Below are 21,549 nucleotides of genomic sequence, written 5' to 3' on the forward strand. Positions count from 1 at the left end.
TATTGGATGTGTAAGTGTAAAAGATTTTAATAGGATTTGCAGCATACTTCTCTTCAGAGATTAGTGTAGGAAGCTATTTCCGCACTTGAGTTTCCTTACATGTTTTATGTTTTATTTTTAATAAAAAATGACTTATTTCTTTTATATTTTTTAAAATTATTTTATGAGTGAATAAGAATATATTCATAACAAAATTAAATAGAAATAAAAATCTATGTATTTGTGGATGTGTGTAATTCAAACTTAATCATTTATAGTTAACAAAATAATTATCTTATTTTATGCTTTTGATGATGATTAGACAATAAAAAGTTGGTATGTTATAATCAAAGTTTTAATGAAAAAATGAGTAGTTAATAAAGATTTAATATTTTGACTATTATGTTAGAAAACTACTTTAATAATTATATTAGGCTATAAATGAGGACCTAATACAATATAGTTAAATCATTCTAATTTATAGATAACAGACTTAAAGTTTTAATTAAAATTTAAAAGTTATCACAATATGAATAATTTAATAATGAAACATCATTATGAATTTATTAGTAATTAGAGTTGACACATATCTTCTTTCTAGGTGACATTTATAAAAATGGTTGAGCTTCCCCAGATTTACCCAAAAATCATCACGTGTTGTTGATCTAAATTGATCAAATGATGATAGTATGAGCATAGTGATTTCACACTTGACACATGTTTTCTACATGTCTTCTTTACAGGTGCATTTGGAAAAACTAGTTAGTTGTCGAATTCAACCCGAAATACATCTGAAGTCATTGATCTTTGTTCATCCAATGGTAATTGATGCATCCCCTTTATAATATTAATCATATAGTTCTTAAATATATTAGAATATTTATAATTTTTAAAATAAAATAGTTTTCCAATGATACTTTAAATTTGATTGTAAAATAAACCCATCTAATGGAGAAATAAATTTGATTGTAAAAGTAAATATCATTTTTGTTCCACATATTCTATTATTGTATACTAGTGAATACTAAAGTAACTAATTTATTAATTAAATTAATTATTAAATATTAAATCTTAATATTTTAATTTTAATTCAATGTTAAATGTTATATTTTGTTTCTTAAAAATTTATAGGAAAAATTCAAAAATGTTACATTGCAAAAGCAAGCATAATAATAAAACAAATTTTTATATGGAACTCAAAAGTTTCATTGATATTCCTTGAAAATTACAATCTACAGGGAGACATGTGTACAATGATTGTAATTTGATAAAAAAAAATAGAGAGTGAAACTACTGTACTAGTATGTTTAGAAGGCACAAGAGGACTAAGTCTATGCATTATTGAAGCCACAAGTTGGCATGTGTCACTTCATTCAAATTATACCATTTTTGGAGAATATTGTTGCCAATTCATGTCCATTTCTTATAGCACTTCAATTGGCCAATAGTCGGACCCAACATAAATTGTTACATGGCCACATTCTAGTCAAGTTCTCGAAACTTGTTGATTTCACCTACCCAAGGGATCCCTACCCCTAATTCTGCATGAGAAACAATGTCAATGTCATCGCCCATGTATTTTTTGGAAGCATGAATGCTGATGATATTCCTATAGGGGAGTATTATAGAAATATTATTTTGATAGTATGTTATATTCATGATTGTGTTTGTCATTGATGTCAACATAGCAGTTTTCTGTGGTATCTGACTGAAGAACAACAGTAAAGATCAAGTTGGTACAGACATATTGTTTAGTATTTTCACTAGCAAGGTTAATGAGAGATACTAATAAGTGTTTAGCATATGCAACTAACCTCGGGTGCATATGATAAGTTTGGAAGAAATTATGCAAGTTTTGGTGAAGACTATTTTGAGATAGAGTTTACAAAAGCATGTTTTGGTAAACTTGTTATATCTCTTAGCAGAATTGTTATTCTAAGAAGCAAGGCTAACAACATGTAGAAGACATGTTGGAGATGACATGGCTAATCTCGCTCATCATAATATTATACATACAAAAAGTTATTCAAGTTACAAGGTGACCAATTAATGTTAGCGCTAAGTATAATGTTTTCTTAATGAGGTCCTATAATAATTAATTGAGAAGGTGTAATAGCTGACTCAGAGAATTGTTTTATGGATTTGGTATAAAGGAAGGCCATTTTCCTTTTTTATGTATGAATGATTGCATGAAGCATGAAGAGAAAAATAGAAGAGAAACACGTTGATATGCAAGTATAAGTAGAGTAGAGAGAAGTTGGAGAAAACTTCATTGCCGAGGTTTTATTTTAAGACCTGAGGTTTGATATTTGGATCTGAGGTTTGTGATTTGGTCTATAAGGTTTGATAGTGATTGGTCCGATTGACAGGATAGAGGAAAGAGGTTAAAGCATAGTATGAACAATTATTCTACAAGGAATAGTTGAGAGATTAGATGGATAGTGAAGTTCAGTGGTCTTGCCCCATAAGCTGCTTGGAAAGTGGATTCTTCTACTTTTTACAAGTCCTAATAGGGTTGGCACAACTCCTAATAGGGTTAGAATCTCCTAACAGGGATTCAAAGTCTCCTAATAGGGACTCTTATGTACTGAATGTGTTTATAGACTCCTAACAGGGTGCCTCCTCTAACAAGGGATATATATATCAGTATATCTTTGTGGGTATCTTTCCCACTAGGGTTTTCCCTCTGATCAAGGGTTTCCCTAGTTAACAAATCTAGTGTAATTGTGTATGTGCATCTTATTATGGTTGCTGTTTACTTTGATTGAATGGTTAAGTGGACTATTATTTCTAACAATTGGCATTAGAGTAGCAAGTCCTTGAAGATAAAGTTTAACAACTTTGGGAGATCCATGGGAAACATATTCAGAAAGGATAGTCTTAAGTTTGATGGAACAAATTATGCTAGATGGAAGGAAAAGATGAAGACACATTTTCTATGTATGGTTCCAACGTATTGGATCTTGACAAAATCAAAAAAGAAAATTATTGTTGAAAGTGCACTAGAAACTAGTACTATAGATGAGAGAGAAATTTTCATGTGCGACATGAGAGCTAGAGAAGCACTACCATCTGCACTTCCTAAAATAGAGTATAGCTAGGTAAAAACAATTGATACTTCTCATAAGATTTGGAAAGCTTTGGAAAATAGTTTTGAAGGTGATGAAAATTCTAACAAATTGAGGTGGCAAAGCTGGATTTGTTCATTTCAAGATGCTAAAATGATGGAAGATGAATCTATAAGAACATATGTAGGAAGAATATCAGAAATTACTGTAGGTATCAGATCTCAAGGAGGAACCAAGGAAGATAATGAGGTGATCTAGAAGATATTGAAGAGTTTAATGTCACCATTTAAGTAAGTAGTTCAAATGATACAATTTTTGATCTCTTGTACCAAAGATTTCACCAAGGAAACATTACGTGGGAGACTAGAAGCAGTTGAGAATGAGCTTAGACAGTTTGGAGAATTGTCTAGAACAGAGATAACTTTTAGTGCCATAAACATTCAACCTAATCTATCAAGGAGCACAAGTGCTACAAGAGATTTTGTTAGTAGTAGTAGATCTGATGAGGACATAAAGATAGAAGTAGCCCTTCTTGTAAGAAGAGAAAAATATGGTAAGAAAATCTTTACATCTAAGTGCCCTAAAAGATAGAAAAAGTATATAGGAAAGTATAAACCTAGAAGAGATAGAGATTGTTTGTATGCCAATAAAGAAGATGAATATGATTAACAAGAAATAATTGCTAGTGATGATGAAATAGGATTTGTGGCTAATAAAGAAGAAAGTCGAGAGAAAATGGCTTTGGTATCACAAGTTGAAAAAAAATTTGATTGGATAATTAACAGTGGTTGTTCACATCATATGAATGGTGATATGAACAAGTTTGTTGACTTCAAAAGTTATGATGGAGGCATTGTCAGAGTTGGAAACAATGTACCTTGCCATGTTAAAGATATTGGATCTATAACTCTTGATGGTAAGAGTAACACTAAGGATGTATATATTGTTGATGGTTTGAAACACAATCTTTTTGAGTGTTGGACAACTCGTGGATGAAGGTTATCAGTTGCAGTTGATAGAGAAGACATGCATGATTAGAAACAAAGATGGAAAGGTAATTGGACTAGGACCTAGATCTAAAGGTAATGTATTTCAGTTGAATCCCACTGAAATGACATGTTTGGTTGCAAAGGTAGATGACAGTTGGTTATGGCATAAGATATTGTGTCATATAAAATTTGACAACATTGTGAAAACTAGTAATATGTTTGTAGTTAGAGATTTGCCTAAGATTTTAAAGACTACTAACACAATTTGCAATGAGTGTGTATTGGCAAAGCATACCGAAACTTCTTTTCCTAGAAAGAATTTTACTACTACAACAAAGTTGAAGATTGTACACATAGATCTTAGTGGTCCTACAAAGACTAAATGATTCTATGGTGAAAGGTACTTAATGATTATTATTGATGACTTTTCTAGAATGATGTGAGTTGCATTTCTTAAAGAAAAATTTGAGGCATTTGACAAGTTCAAGATATTCAAGAATAAAGTTGAGAATGAATCGGGTATGAAGATTAAATGTTTGAGATCAAATAGAAGAGGAAAATTTAATTCAAATGAGTTTAACATCTTTTGTGAAGCTAATGGAACCAAAAGACAATTTCTCAGCTCCTAGAACCCCTGAACAAAATGACATTGTAGAAAGAAGAAATAGGTCAGTAACAAAAGAAACAAGAGCTATGTTAGCTAAGAATGATTTATCCAAGAAATTTTGGAGAGAAGATGTGAATACAACAATTTAAACTATGAATAGAGTGTAGGTTAGGAAAGACACAAAAAAATCCCTTAGGAACTATGGTTTGGTCACTCACCTACAGTTAAGTATTTTAGAATTTTTGGCAGCAAATATTATATGAAAAGAGATTATGATGTTGGTAAATTTGATGCTAGAAGTGATGAATGTATGTTTCTTTGGTTTTATTGAAAAATAGAGCTTATGGATATTATAATTTGAGAACTAAGACTATTGTTCTAAGTGGAAGTGTAAGAGTTGACAAGAAATTTAGGATACAAGAAAGAATAGTTGACTACAATTCTAATGATGAGAATGTTGTTGTTACTAAACCAAGGAATGATGAAGTATTCTTTGAAACTAACAATGATTTGCAAAATGAAGGTGAGAAAAGGCATGAACAAAGCTTAGATCTAGAACTGAGCCAAGAATTGAGATAACAAATCCTACTTCTGGTAAGAATATGACAAAGAATCATCCACTAGAGTAGATCATCAACATCAGAGATAAAAGTGTGATGACAAGAAGCATAATCAATGAAGAACTATCTCTGATATCTCAAGTAGGACCAAAGAATGTAGATGAGCCATGCAAAGATGACTATTGGAAGCAAGCTATGAAAGAAGAATTAGATGAGATAGTGAATAATGAGACATGGGAATTGGTCCCTAGACCAATAGATAAGAATGTGATAGGAACAAAATGGGAATTTAGGAACAAGATGAATGAAAAAGGTGAAGATGTAAGAAAAAAAGAAAGATTGGTGTGTAAAGTTTATTCACAACAAGAAGGAATAGATTATGATGAAACCTATGCTCCTGTGGCAAAAATTGAAGTAGTAAGGTTATTCTTAGCCAATGCAGCACATAAGAAATTCAAAGTGTATCAGATGGAAGTCAAGTCAACATTTCTGAATGGAGAACTTAAAGAAGAGGTACACATAGAACAACCTAACGATTTTACTTTAATAGATGACACGGACATGGTATGTAGATTAAAGAAAATATTGTATGGCTTTAAACAAAGCATCTAGAACCTAGTATGCAAGGTTGGACAAGCATTTGACAAAAAATGGATTTAGCAAAGGTATAACAAACAATAATTTATACTAGAAGGAAATAGATGATAGGTTGATTATTTTGGTAAGTTTTTTTGATGATATCATATTTGGAGGAGATCATGATAAAAGTGACAAGTTTGCAAAAGAAATGAAGAAGGAATTTGAAATGGCCATGATAGGAGAAATTAAATACTTCCTAGGGTTACAAATTGTGTAAGATAAAGAAGGAATCTTTATTTCTCAGACTAAGCATTTGAAAGATCTATTGAAAATGTTTGGTTTGGAAACATATAAATTAGTTGGAAAATCTATGATAATTGGACACAAGTTATCTACAAAGGATGAGATGCCTACTATTGAGTAGAAGAAGTACACACATATGATTGGAGGATTGCAAATATAACTCAGACAAGATTGAATATAACAATTGCAGTTAGAATTGTTGCAAGATTTAAAGCTAATACCAAAGAAGAAAATTATGTAGCAGTTAAAAGGATATTTATATACATGAAGGGAACACCAGAGTTCGGATTATGGTATGACAGATCTAATGATTTCACTTTATATTCTTATACTGATGCTGATTAGGTAGGTAATATGGATGACATAAAAAGCACCAGTGGTAGAGAATTCTTTCTTAAAGGAAGATTGGTTTCTTGGTTAAGAAAGAAGCAGGACTATATCTCATAGAGTACAACAGAGGCAAAATATGTTGTAGTAGCAAATAATTGTAATCAAGTTGTTTGGATGAAGTAGACATTGAAGGATATAAGGATAGAATTTAGTGAACCCGTTATCATACATTGTGATAACACAAGCACAGTGAATATGTCTAAGAATCCAGTTTTGCATTCCACGACTAAGCACATTTCTATCTAATATCAAATGTTGAGTGAGAAAGTTGCAGTAAAGGAAATCAAATTGGAGTATGTAAGCACTAAAGAGTAGATTGTAGATATTTTCACTAAGTGTCTTCCCAAATGGACTTTTGAGTATTTGTGAGGTATGCTAGGGGTTATGCCCCTAACTACATTAGAGTAGATGATGCAAGAGTGCATTAGTCTAGTGATATAAAGCACTATTGTTTGTCTGGATTGCATGCTGATGCTTCCTATATGGAGTAGTATTTGTGATGGATAGAGTCATCTAGGACTCTTGATAGATGTTGTTTTGAATAGTGTCTTTGGACACTTGAGCAGGTTAGAGATAGTTGTTGTAGTGATAGATGGTTTCTAAAACCTTTGAAATTGATTTCAATGGAGGATAGATTACAACATGATTTTTTTTTTGATATGGATCACATTGAGGAGAAGCATGTATGATTGATGAAGATGATTTGAAAAGAGGATAACAATCTTTAACTGTTGGTATTCTTGGAACTAGATGTTTTTCATCTATATTGCCATCAATGCCAAAAGGGGAGATTTTTGGAAGCATGAATGTTGATGATATTCCTATGGGGGAGTATTGTAGAAACACTATTTTGATAATATGTTACTTTCATGATTGTGTTTTTCATTGATGTCAACATAGTAGTTTTTTATGGTATTTGACAGAAAAACAATGGTAAAGATCAAGTTGGTATAGATAGATCATTGGGTATTTTGACTAGTGAGGTTAATGGGAGATACTACAAAGTGTCTACAACATGAAGCTAACCTTGGGTGCATAAGATATTAAGTCTAGAAGAAGTTATGCAATTTTTGGTGAAGATTGGTCTGAGATAGAGTTTATAGAAGCATGTTCTAGTAAACTTGAGAAGCAAGGTTAAAGGCATGTAGAAGACATGTTAGAGATGGTGTGGCTAAGCTTACTCATCATAATATTACACATATAGAAATTTATTCAAGTTACAAGGTGATAGGTTAATGTTATCACTAAGTATAACGTATTCTAATAAAGTCCTATAATAATTAATTGAGAAGATGTAATAGCCAACTTAGGGAATTATTTTATGGATTCGGTATAAAGGAAGGACATTTTCCTTAGTTATGTATGAATGATTGCATGAATCACAAAGAGTGAATGAGAAGAGAGATAGGTTGATATGTGAGGATAAGAAGAGTAGAGAAAAGTTGGAGAAAAAATTGTTGCTAAGGTTTGATATTTGGATTTGAGGTTTGTAACCTAGTCTACAAGGTCTGATAGTGATTGGTCTAGTTGATAGGATAGAGTAAATAAGTTAAAGCACAATACAAACAATTGTTCTACAAGGAATAGTTGAGAGATCTGTTGGAAAGTTAAGTTCAATGGTCTTGCCCCAGAAGTTGTTTGGACAGTGGGTCCTTCTACCTTTTACAACTTCTAACAAGGTTGGCACAACTCCTAATAGGGTTGGAATCTCCTAATAGGGATTCAAAGTCTCCTAACATGGAATCTTATATACTGAATGTGTTTATAAACTCCTAAAGGGGTCCATCCTCTAACAAGGTATATATATTAGTATATCTTTGTGGGCATCATTCCCACCAAGGTTTTCCCTCTAATCAAGGGTTTCTCTAGTTAACAAATATGGTCTAATTGTGTATGTAATTCTTCTTATGGTTGTTGTTTACTTTAATTGAACGGTTAAGATTAATTAGGGTTGATAAATGTTTTAAATGGATAAGTGATTCACCCCCCTTTCTTAGTTATCTTGGTGGACTATTATTTCTAATAGTATTATGCTTTAAAGTATTCTTTAGGAGCAAAAAAATGTCAACCCTTTCTTCTCCAAGGTTGAGCATAAAGGCTAGAACATAATACTATTCATTCTGTAGATTGTCACACCCCAAAACCATATTCACAACATGAATAATGAAAACCATAGTGGGAAAAACCTCATTATGAATGGATAGCAGGTTTTCATCAAGGACGTCACCTGAAAAGGCCTTCTTGTCCTCTTCCAATTTGCATGCTAAGAGAATTAGAGTGTCCATCTTGATTCATAATTTTTGAAATAATTAACCATAGAAAAATGACTACAGGTTATAGATAAATGACTACTAGTCTATCACACCAAGTAAATCAAAATAGAATTTAACAAGCACTATAACTACCAAACTATTGATTACCAAAAATGAGATGAACAATGATGAAAGAAGAATTTAAATTGCCTATAAATAAGCTGAGTTGCTAGAAATTATTTAATCTTAACCTTGGTCCCTAAATATTTGTCCTTTTGGCATCTAGTTCAATTGTTTTAAATGATTAAATGTTTGCAAATCTTTCACATAATTGCAAGTTTGTGCCAAAAAGGTTGTAATGCATGTAGAGCCGATGGAAGAGGGAATGCCACTAACAGTGACAAGACATCTATTTAATGTCCAATAAGTTTCTTAATAGTTTGTCTTCCTTAAATTGGTTTATACCTTGAATCTTAACATGCCCATTGTGGTGGAAGATTAAGCTAAAACCATCAAAATAGGTCAATGTAGGTGTTCTATCAAGGAACCCTAAATTGAAAGGTACAAATCTCTTATATGAAAAGATCTACAATGAATAATGTTTTTAGTGGATCAATGAATTCAGGGTATGCTCTTTACTAGAGAGTAAAAGAGGATATGACTAGATTTCTCAAACTTTTAAGAAACCCAAGTGAATTTATGATTATAACTCACAACCTCCATGACCATGGATGTGTATGAGTCACTTTGAAGTTCTTATAACTCCAAAAATGCAATCTAATCTAATTACTAAATGCAAGATGCAACTATGTACGCTTAAATATTGATGCACAATACATGAGAAGAGAAAATATAATTAACTGAAAAACCCATAGACTACCCGAATTGCTGAGATTCCACAACCATAGATTGCTTCTAACTCAACAACTCACATCAATCATGTCCCACAACTTCTCACACAACAATGAAAATGCACATGAAACTAATTTGTATAGAACAAAGGAAATGGTATAATTCCATAAATGATAGTGAAATCACTATAGGGAAAGTAATAAAACAATTTATTTTTAGTCCCATAGTTTTCATTTATAGTACAATTCACTCCAAAGAACTATACATAACTAAACTATGATAACATGAACAACAAAATTAAAATGTAGACGTAGATTCTCACACAATAGTCAAAGCTATAGGGGTTTTTCCACACTAATAATTTTTTGATCTTATTCCCTTCTTCAAAGGTTACATTGATAGGCCCTTAGATTCTGGCCAGTTACATTTCATGCTTACAATACATAGCATCTTTGGTAGATGTAACTAAAAATAGGATTGACTAGTTAGTCATCTATTACAAAACATGCTTATGAGGAGAATGCTAGATTTGGCTACAAAGTCAAAAAGAGAGAGAGAGGTAAAGATAAATTAAAAAAGGGGAAAAACTTGTCACATATTGTAGTAGATTCATTCCGGGAAGAATACAACTCCCCCAAAAAAGCATCAATTCTTCTTTGGAGTTAAAGCTTTAGCTCTATGTGCCTTCATAGTATTAGTTACATTTTTTAGCTCTTTGACACTTGACATAAGGACGTTGTTAGCTCTGACAACCCAATGATCATGTATTTCTATCAATTCTTCAACTTTGGAGACCTTCGATTGGAGTTTCTCTATTGCACATTTGAGGAAACAATCAATTGTTGTGAGTTCCAAAATCTTTTCCACTTGGAAGTTTGTTAGATTGGTAATTTCTTCAATAAATGCTAGAAACTTAGTCTTCATTTGCTCAATGTCTACTAGCTAGTTATTATCAGTGACATATGATTCAATATGTAGAACCTTTAGATATCCAAATATTTTGTCCATAACCTCTTTTATTGAATTATATATACCCTTTAATTCTTCTTCTGACCTTACTAAGCTTTCAACCTTAAATTCTACATATTGCTTCCAATGAAGCAAAGGTTCTTAACCTGACTTAAGGATGACATGTGTCACAAAAATATAAGTCTTTACAATAATGACCTCTTGTAATAGGTCCACTTGATCTATTAAGCTTACTGATTTCTTCCTCATTTAGTTCTAGTGACTTAGCACTGCCTCTCTTAATTTATTTGTGTCTAACAATAGATTTCCAAGGTTCACTATGAGAGGGGGACCTTGGGTCTTCAATTCCTCAATCTAGAAATCATCAATTCAACCAAATTGCTTCTCTTGTTGTAGCTTAGTCAATAGATTTTTTGTTCTCCTCTATAGTTGGATCAAAAGTATTGATAGATGTATCGCCAAGTGCTTCTCTACTGTAATCAATTGATTTCTTGTTTGAGCCCTTCAATACCTCTTTCTCTATCCTTAACTCCTCTAGCTTGTCTTCAATCTTCATATTTGTTGATTTCTAGATGTTGACCATAGAATCATGTACTAGAATTCCCATATGAATAGTTTGGATTTGGAAAATATTTCTAGTTAGCTCATGAAACCTACCTTCCTTTTGAGGTTTTGCAATCTTCACAGGCATGTGTCTAGTAGTTGCATCAGTTGACAATGTTGCTAGGGTCTTTTGTTTCTTTGCCTTATTTGACACTAGTTGGGACTGAGTTTCTTGTGCAATTAGATCTTTAGATGGAGCACTTTCCTTGCATCTCCTTTTCTTTGTAATGCCCTACACAAAGATCCTTTGAACACAAGGATAAAACATGAACTAAATAATTTTTTCCTTAAGATAAGTTACTTAATAGCCACATATAGTAACCAAGTGCAAGAATGAAACAACTAAACAAAGTGATAAGAATAAGGAACATGACTAAACTCACATGTTCACCTACACTAGTGGAAGTCTAACAAACACTTCCAAAGATCTGCATGCACTAAACCATAACTTATGAACCAAAGATCCCACAAATCATGAGAACACACAAGGAGAGATGTTCTTTTTAAGCCCAAAGAATAAGTTCCTAGCATGGTTAAGCATAGAAGTCCATTTCCAACTAACCATATGAATCATTGCATATATTAAAATATATCTTAAGTCTATAAGGAATTAAATATACATCAACTTATACTTAAATGATATATTTTATACCCCATATAAAATCTCTTTATAACTACGAAGGTGTGGAATCCAAAAGGGTCTCCAAAACAACTTTCAATCTTTCCTTGGCCAAGAAAAAATGCCCACTATTTGTCATTCATGGATTTGGATTGCTGCATGGAAGGATTCACATTCCTGCATGTGAGAAATCACATCACTCCATGCAAGGATTCACATCTTTGTGCAAGGATTTGGATTGCTCCGCACAAGGGTTTGCATTCCTTTGTGCGAGGCTTCATTTCTCTATACAAGGAAGTACATAGTCACATGAGGAAGTAAAAAACATGCAAAGGAGAATGTATGCCCATGTGAGAAAATACATTCTTGCACAAGGAATTACCCTTCCCATGCAAGAAATTCCAACAACCCAACAAAAAGGCAAGAATAAAATGCATAAAAACATGAAACCTCCATACTAGGGAGTACCAGATCCACATAAATCTAGGAATGATCACTCGAGAGCATAAAGGAGGTCAAATAACATAACCTCTAATCCAAAACATCTAATCCATAGCTTCTAATGTAATCATGTGGAAAGAAACATTGCAATGAACATACATGAGCATAAATCAACTATTACAAGAAGGAAAAGACAAGCAGTTTAGCCACCAAAATAAAACCAATTGTGCTTGTTTCTTCCCTCCATAATAACATCATGAGACTTAAAAGGCCCTAGCCATCCCCTGAGAATGAATCTAAAATTACTAACAAGATAGTTGGAGTTGTATCATGAGATTATTCTTACCAATACTCTCAATACCAACATAAGGGAAACATACATCCAATCATGCTAATCTATTAATAGCAACACTATCCAAAGTGATGGTAACGAATGTCATCCAAATCATAAGATACAAAATCATAATAAGGAATGCATCAAGTAACAACTATTATCATCTAAACATGATACCAAATGCATCCAAAGTAAATCATAAATCACAAGAAAACATACTTTGAAAACATTGAAGTACCAAGTGAATATCTAGCACTCACCCCAAATTGAAAATAGACTATCTCTATATGCGAGTCCCAAATAGTGATATAGGTAGCTATGTCTCCCAACCATGTGGAACTCATAGGTCCAGTCCTACCATGCTGATGGAGATAATGATCAGATCACAATCACATAATGCTATCACCCATGGCTAACACACATGCCAATCAAGAACATGATACCAACATCTATATGGTCTTGAAGATAATGCAATACATCAGGTCACTAGTTAGATCCACTATGGATAACTATGTAGGGACTCTAGTGGAGTGTAAGTCTCTTGGGATTAGAAAGCCCAAGCTATACCAGATATGGAACAGATCCCTCAAGAAACCATTACATCAGTGCAGAAAAAATCCCTTAGGAAACCATCACACTGGTGCAGAATGAATCCCCGAGGAAACCATCACACCATGCCTTCAGATACACTATATAGGCATTCAATTATTTGATATTAAGTTTTATTACCCATTTATTATTTTAGTTATCACTTGTTAGAACTTCTTCATGCTACCTTATCAAAACACAACTGGGGTATGCGAGAGAAGCCATTCCAAATGTCTACCCTACATACCCATGCTCATCTCAAAATGAGTGCCTAGAGGTAATGCAACTTCCCAACCCAACCCCAAATTAAAAATCCATCAATTGACCTATATTTGAGAGTTTGGGTCTTGCAAGAACTCATCAAATGCACATGCACATGCTCATGTTTGGGCACAACCAACTTCATGAATAATCACATAATACTAAAGCAAGGGTTGGATATGAGAAATGACACAAAAAAAAAAAAGAATAAAAATCTCACTCAACTAACCTATATCTAGGAGTATGGATTCTACATGAATCTAAATGAGGCAACAAACACCAAATATCAAGAACTCACTAAACTAGTCTAAATCTGAGAGTACAAATTCTAAACAAATTCTGATACAAATACCATAAAAACTATGGTCAAATTGGAAACCTAAAATATATTCCAATTCAATGAACCAAAATTAGTCCCAAGAAATATTTGAGAAAGATAGGTGGCACACAAATTGAAGCAAAATCATAAATGATCAGAATTCAAAAATTAAAAAACCCTTTTTACAATCTAGTATAGAAACCCTAGATATCAAATAAAATTTGGGTTTAGAGTTTGTATGTAGAAACGACCAGTATAATGGTTTGAAAAACCAAAACCCCAAGTCAAGAGGCAATCAAATGCTCATACCTACCCAACCCAGTAGAACCAACATACATGAATGGAGGGGAACACTAGTTCTTTGCCTTCTAGAAAATTGCTATCCAAAATAAACTCTAAAATAGAGCCAAAAAATAAAAATGGGAGAGCCCTATCTGGCAGCCAAAAGGTGAAAAATAAGAATGCATGTGATAAAATAATCACTTATTGAACGTTGTCTAAAAGCTTGGCAAATCAAGGTCTCCCCAAGCTAGATCCAACAAGATCAACCTCACACTGATCCCACACCCACAACTCTCACAACGAGCAAAATTATAATTCCTCAAGAGGATTTTGGATTTTTCTCTCCAAAATCAAGTTTCAAAAGTAAGAAGTGAGAAAGAAATCACTTTTTGGGATATATATTTACTTTAAAAGAAAAATATTAAAATAGGAAAATAAATGGCTTACTTAAATAAATCCCTTCCCAACCTAGACCAAAATTGAGCAATTCCAATTAAATGAAATTCAACTACAACAAAGTTTTCAATAATTAAAATAAAGTAAATCAATATAAATTTCCCTTAACACATTAAATCACAATAATTAAATGACTTCCATGACCACTATGGATTCCTAAATGCGCAGACAGACTCACGGGTCTAATTACATAATGCATTATGAATCTGGATTTACCAATTACGAGATGATTAAAATATCAATAAAAGATATATCATCCTTACGTGGACGATATTGGGTCAACATGAAAGGCCTAATTCCTAACTCCATATGTCACTACAAGGGATATAAGTCCTGTAAAACAACCAAACACAATCAAGTGTAGATGCACAATATATAATAGCCAAAGAAACAATTATACAAAATTACATAATTTAAGCATGCAATTAATTTTTATTTAAATAATCTATTTAAATTATTTATTAGCACAATACTAAAAGATTATTACAAGAACAATGTAAATATTCATATCACAATCACATCACAAAGAAAGATCATGAAGCTAGCATCCATCATGATGACTTACAAAAATCAAATGGGAGAGGCACTACATTGTTTCTATCAATAGTCTCTTTCAACCAAGATTCAATTGAAAGAAAATTGAATGTAGATTGTAGGGATGATGGATCAAAGAGTTTCCTTGCAACTAGGGGTGGTCACCTTGCTCTTGCTCAAAAATGGAAGGGAAGTTTCCTTAGTAATAGATAAGTATAGTGTGTTACCTTGCTCAGATGCTCTTTGTACCTGACCATCCAAAGGATTATTGGCACTATCAAGATTGATGATTGACACTAGGGAGGAAACCGTGACTATTGATTTTTCCTTCTTCTCTTTATCCTTCTCTTCATCTTCATCTTCAAAATTTCTAGTATCTAATAGAGATCCTCTTTCACAGGTTGGAGGGAATTGAATGTTCTTCTCAGGAGGTTGGTCTCTTACTCTGCCAACAGATTGTGTTGGTCTCATTGATGTTGATGTTGTTGTAGTAGTGGAAGTGGCAGTTGATGGGGGATGAAATGATCTAGATGCTACTCCATCTGCTGAACTTGTGGCTCCAATTATCTTTTTCCTTTCTCTGGTCTATTCTACCTGTTGTGATCTAGAGCCTAATCAGACTTAGATGTTTATTTGGCATAGTTTCACTCTAGATTATTTCTATAGGGGTTTGGGGGAAGTGCCCCTAGGATAGGGTCAAGGGGCAGTGCCCTAGGTGCACTCCTTGTTGTAGTATAGGGTAGGGTTGAGGGGTAACACCCCCTTAGGGGTTATTAGGGGTAGTGCACTCAAAGCCAAAAATGACCTCATATTGTAAAAGGCATCAACTACTATTTTTCTATTATTCTAGCCCTATTTTTGTAAGTGATAAAAAACTTGTATAAAAGGGTATAGGGTTAGGGATTTTCATAATGTGTGATGCAAAAATTGGTTCTTGTGGTGGTATTGAGCTATAAGGGATTACAAATTGTAATAAGGTTATAGTCATTAGGTAATAATAATATTGGACTTAGTGTTGGTGGATGTAGCCCAGGGATTGTGTGAACCATGTTAAATCTTGGTGTCTTGTGTTCTCTTATGTGTGATCTATTATTTGCTGATATTGGTTATATTTGCATGTACAACTATTATTTCTATTTGAGGTTAATCCTAACAAGTGGTATCAAAGCTAGATGATCATCACTTTTTTTTATTGCTAGACCATCATCAATTTTTTTTTAGTGATCATCTATAGGAAGGTCTCATGGTTAAGTAGGAGTCTTATGGTTGAGTGTGAGCAATGGCATATGAGGGTAAGCTGAGAGTTGACAATTTTAATGGGAAGAACTTTCAATTACGAAAGATGCAAACATAAAACTATCTCTATCAAAAGGATTTATGGAAGCCACTAGAAGGAAAAACTAAAAACTAGGGAACTATAACAAATGAGGAACAATATATTTTAGATAGAAAGACACTTGGAAGCATTCAGTTATGCTTGGCACCATGAGTGATATTTAACATTACAAAAGAAAAAAAACAAAAGCTTTGACAGAAACCCTAGTGAATTGTATGAAAAGCCCTTTGCTTCAAATAAGGTATTTCTCATCAAGCATTTATTTAATATGAAAATGGTAGAAGGTGGATTTGTTGAAAATTATTTAAATGAGTTTAATACTATTACTAGTTAGTTATCTTTTGTGGGTATTAATTTTGATGAAGAAATTAGGGCTCTCTTGATTTTGTGTTCTTTTCCTGAAAGTTGGAATGAATTGGTAATGACTGTGAGTAATTCTATTTCTGAAACTAACACCCTAAACTATGATGATGCAATTGGAGTTATTTTGAGTGAGGAAACTCATAAGAAAACCTAAGGTGGATCTACATTAGGAAGTGCTTTGAATGCACAAAGAAGAGGTAGAATGACTAAGAAAGGAAATAATTATAGAAATCATGGGAAATAAAGAAGAAAGTCAAAGTGAAAGAGGTCTCAATCTAGAGGACCAAGAGATTGTTGGTACTATGGTAAAATAGGGCATAAGGAGAAAGATTGCTCGACTTGAAAGAACAATAAAGAGATAAACTAGAAGGGAAAAAGGAGGAAAATGTGGTAAGTAACAAATCCAAAGAGGATGCTTTGCTTTGTCTTTAGAAAATATTGATGATTCATGGGTTTTAGATTTTGGTGCTTCATTTCATGCTACACCTCATAGAGGTTATTTCATTGATTATGTCCAAGGGGATTTTGGGCTTGTTTATTTGGGGGATAATGAACCTTGTTAAAATTTTGGAAAGGTAAAAGTTAAGATTAAGTTACAGAATGGGAATCATTGGCTACTACATGAGGTAAGACATGTTCCAAGGTTGAGTAGGAATTTAATTTCAGTAGGAAAACTCGATGATGAAGGTTGTATAGTTACTTTTAATGATAAAAATTGAAAGGTTTAAAAAGGTTCCCTTGTAGTAGTAAAAGGTATGAAAGTAGGAACCTTATATCTTTGTACAAGTCATATTGTTCCTTCTACTTTGATTGTTTCAGAGAAAATGAATATTCAAGATGAGTTCTTGTAGTTGAGTAGGGAGAACAAATAGCTACTGTAGATTCTGATACAACATTGTGATGCAACAGACTTGGGCACATAAGTGAGAAAGGTATGAAAGTACTTCATTCAAATGTTTTACCAAGTTTGAAATGTGTCAATATGGATTTGTGTAAAAGTTGTGTGTATGGAAAACAAAAGAGAGTGAGTTTTGTGAAGAATGGGAAGGAAAATAAAAGTGAGAAATTAGAAGTTGTGCATATAGATGTATGGGAACTAGCTCAGGTATCTTCCCTTGGTGGATCTCATTATTATGTTACATTTTTTGATGATGCAACTAGAAAATTATGGGTTTATTTTCTTAGACAAAAATATGATCTATTTCAAACTTTTAAGAAATGAAAATACTTGATTGAAAATGAGACTGGTAAAAAATTAAAATGTCTCAGATTTGATAATGGAGGTGAGTATTGTAGTCATGAATTTGAAGTTTATATCTCTAATAATAGTATTTGTAGACAAAAAAATATTCCAAGGACTCCACAGGAAAATGGAGTGGTTGAATGGATGAACAAGACTATAATGAAGCGTGTAAGAAGCATGAGGTTGCATGCATGGTTTCCCTTAAACATGTGGGCAAAGGCTATCAATACTACTTTATATTTGATTAATAGAGATTCCTATACTCCTTTGGGCTATGGTATGTCAATGGAACCATGGATTGGTAAGAAGGTGAGTTATTCTTTTCTCAAAACCTTAAATTGTGAAGCATTTGCTTATATAGATTCTAAAAATAGAACCAACCTAGAAGCTAAGTCAAAGAAATGTGTATTTCTTAGATATGACATTAATGAATTTGGTTATAGGCTTTGGGATTTTAAAAATCATAAAATTGTAAGAAGCATGGATGTCATATTCAATGAGAAAGTGTTGTACAAAGATCTATTGTAGCAAGTGAGAAGAAAGAAGATGATTATGTAGTGTTGGATGATACTCCAAAAGCTGATGTTCCAACAATTCCTCATGATGTGTAACAACTGCAAAAATAAATACCACACACCTCAGTGAATGTTATATGGTCAACAATGCTGAGTAGACCTCCAAAAATATTTTTTCCTTTCTTTTATTCTATTTTACTCAGTGATGCTAGTGAACCTAAATGTTATGATGAAGCTGTGCAGGTGGATACAAAGATTTAGTGGAAGTTTGCAATAAAAGAAGAAATGGACTCTTTGCTGAAAAATAAGACATGGAATTTATGCAAGTTACCTATAGGTAAAAGGGCTTTACAGAATAAATAGGTTTATAGGTTAAAAAAAGACGATGGAGGTAAGAAATGATTTAAAGCTAGTTTAGTTGTAAAAGGATTTACATAAGAAAAAGGCATTGATTATGATGAGATATTCTCTCTTATTGCTAAAATGACTTCTATTCTCACTATTTTAAGTATTGTGGGTACTGAAGATTTGCATTTGGAGTAGCTTGATATTAAAACAACCTTCCTTCATGGTGATTTGGATAAAGAGATATATATGACACAACCACAAAGATTTGAGGTCAAAGGTAAGGAGAAATTAGTGTACAAATTGAAGAAAAGTTTATATGGCTTGAAACAAGAACCTTGACAATGGTATATGAAATTTGATAAGTTGATGCATGATCATGGATACAATAGGTATCATTTAGACCATTGTGTTTAATTTAAGAGGTTGGATGATGATAGATAGATTATTTTATATTTATATGTTGATGACATGCTTGTAGCTAGGTCTAACATAGATCACATTAAGGGGCTGAAATGCTAGTTAGCACACACATTTTCTACAAAGGATTTGGGGGCAGCAAAACAAATCCTTGGTATGAAAATTTTTAGAGATAGGAAGAATAGGAAATTGACTTTATCTTAGGCTAATTATATTGAGAAGGTGTTGCAATGTTTCTCTATGGAGAATGCTAAAGCTATTAGCACACCTTTACCTAGTCATTTGAGTTGACTAAAAAGATGTATGCCAAGACACAAGAAGAGAAGGATAATATGTCTAAATTACCTTATGCTTCAACTGTAGGAAGCTTGATGTATGCTATGGTATGTACAAGACTAGATATTGCACATGTAGTGGGAATTGTTAGCATGTATTGAGTCATTTAGGAATTGAGCATTAGAATGCAGTTAAAGAGATTCTCTGATACACTTTGGCAGCTCTACTACTAATTTATATGGCTATGTCGACTCAGATTGGGCTAGAGATATTGATACTAGGCAGAGTACTATAGGTTATATATTTATTGTCGGTGGGGCAATAGTAAGCTGGGTTTCTCGATTGCAAAAGTTTAATGCTTTATGTACTATAGAGGTAGAGCATGTTGCTACTACAGAGACAACCAAGGAGATGATATGGCTTTAGTTCTTCATGGAAGAGTTGGGACATCCACAAGGGATAACTATTTGTTCATAAATAGCCAAAGTGCCATTCCTATTGCAAAGAATTTAGCTTTGCATCCAAAGACAGAACACATACAGTTGTAGTACCATTTCATTCAGTTAGTTTTGGATGATGGACAATTAAAGTTGGACAAGATACATACATATGACAATCTAACATATATGTTTACAAAGGTAGTGACAAGGGAGAAACTAAGCTCCTCTTCAGCTTTAGTTGGTCTTCTAAACTAAAGAACATAAAAGAATAACATAGTTTAGGGTGGTTTGATATTCTAGTGGGAGCTATAGATTTAATAGTGCTATGATCAATCTCCAAGTGGGAGATTATCGTTGTGGAGTCTGATTATTCTCCAAGAGGGAGATTGTTGTAATGTGGAGCCTAATCAAAATTAGAGGTTTATTTGGGGTGGTTTCCCTCTAGATTATTTCTATAGGGGTCTGGGTGTAGTACCATCGAGATGAGGTTAAGGGGCAACACCCATGCAGGGTCCTGGGGCAGTGCTACAGGTGTGCTCCCTATTACAATATAGGGTGGTGTCGAGGGGCAACACCCCCATGGGGGTTTTCAGGGGCAGCACCCCTAAAGCCAAAAATGAATCTATATTGTAAAAGGCATTAGCTACTATTTTAAAATTATTATAGCCTTAATTTTTTAAGTGGCAAAAAGCTTGTATAAAAGGGCTTAGGGTTAGAAATTTTCATAATGTGTGATGTGAAAATTGGTTCTTGCATCAATATTGAGCTGTAAGGGATTACGGATTGTAATTAGGATGTAATCACTAGATAATAATAATAGCTATTTGCATGAAATTGTTATTTTTGTTTGAGGTTATTCATAACACTACCCATTTATCTATTCTCTTAATGATGCCATCCATCAAGACTTCCATTGTATCAATCACAGGACCATCAGGTAGAATTGACACCATGGGAGTGTCCTTGATCTTGTCATAGGTAGTCGGCCTCATGTAGGAACCATCATCTATAATATCACTAAAATCAACCTTACAATATCATTGTACAATTTAATCTCATCAATTGTTAGTGTAGACCAATATTTCTTTATGGTTTGGTATTCATTACAATATCTAACCAAATAATCTTCTATATCTAGAACATGCCTATGAGCATACCCAAGCTTACTATGGTCTTTTACAAAGCTAACAAGATCATATTGGGGCCTCATAACTTCATAATCTATTAGTTTAATTGTATTCTCAAAGGCCTTGATTATATTATGGGCATTAGACCTAGAGGCACAAGAATAGGGCCCAACTACAATTGGAAAAGAAATGATGGCTATCTTCTTCAGATTAGAGCATAAGGTGTTAACCTCTAAAAACTATCTACATAGTTCAACAAGTACTACCTTATCCTTTAGATACCTGGGGAGTCTCTTCAGAAATCCATCAAATGCACCTATCCTGATGTATGAGAAAGATGGAAATTGAATAAAATAACATCCAAACTAGCTTATTGTGAATATGGCTTTAGGTGAGAACCTCTACTCAAGGCATCCATGTAATTCTCGACATAGCCTCATGGTCAATACATCATTCACCTTTAGATATTCCTCAAAAATCTTCTCTAGTTGTAGTGATG

Source organism: Cupressus sempervirens, chromosome 4 (assembly GCF_028749045.1).
Source record: "Cupressus sempervirens isolate cs-2001-9-10 chromosome 4, ASM2874904v1, whole genome shotgun sequence".
Classification (NCBI taxonomy): Eukaryota; Viridiplantae; Streptophyta; class Pinopsida; order Cupressales; family Cupressaceae; genus Cupressus; species Cupressus sempervirens.